The following is a 1,045-nucleotide window of genomic DNA, read 5'->3' on the forward strand; positions in this document are numbered from 1 at the left end:
TTGGTCCTCTATTAATTATGAGAATGTGCCAATCTTTAACTCATTACGACCCTTTGATGGATAAGAGAAAATATTCAAGATGAGTAACAAGATAGTGCATCTACGTGCACAATTGTTTTAGCTTTAACAAAAGTTCACCAAGCCACTTTTTCACCTGTAACATAGGTATCACGAATGTTTTATCATTTGCTAGAAGCAAGTAAAATGTCAGAAAGCAAATTCGTTATTCGTGTATATATACATGCAAAGATGTAAGTGTATGCAATTGTGGAATGAAATTGCATATTAGAGTCTATACATTCATATGTTGATATACTTTGTGCTTCATTTTATCAATCTGGATGCTCGGGACTTGGATGTTATTTTGCAACAATTGTTTGTTGCAAAACAAATAATCAACTATTAAGAAAAATAATCTCACACAATTAAAAAAATACCATAAAGAACATCAAACGGTTTTAATAACTAGACATGCCAAAGATAGACCATGTTTAATAGTAATGTTTCAAAAATTCATGAATAGTATCAATACTACATTTATAGATGAAGGGAAGACCAGTGAAACATAATCTTGAGACATAAGAAGGCTAAAATACAGATGCGATGGAAATAAATGTGATGGCAAAATAACATGATTTTCGTTAAAATGATTCTAGCATCAACAATTCAAATAATGTTTTGAAACTAATTCTCGATTTCCATGAAAATCAATTCTCAAAAAAGGAAGCAACAATAATAGCCAACATCTAACAAGATTTGAATTAATTTAAAATTCAAATTTAAATTAAATCAAGAACAAAAAAAGGCTTGATTGAACATAATATATAAAGAAAGAAAAAAGAATTTGATTAGACTAAGATATCTAATGAAAATAAGAAAACTTAACAAGACAAGCGGCACAAGGCTACTCATTGAAGAACAGAAGATTGCATGTTTAACCTAGATACCGTATTAGGATATTATAAATTGTATATAATAAACTTATATTTCCATTACAAAGTAGAAAGTTCTATTTATAAGGTTATAAATAGCTCTAAAAGAAAAA

This window comes from Olea europaea, unplaced genomic scaffold, assembly GCF_002742605.1.
Source record: "Olea europaea var. sylvestris unplaced genomic scaffold, O_europaea_v1 scaffold3074, whole genome shotgun sequence".
Taxonomy (NCBI): Eukaryota; Viridiplantae; Streptophyta; class Magnoliopsida; order Lamiales; family Oleaceae; genus Olea; species Olea europaea.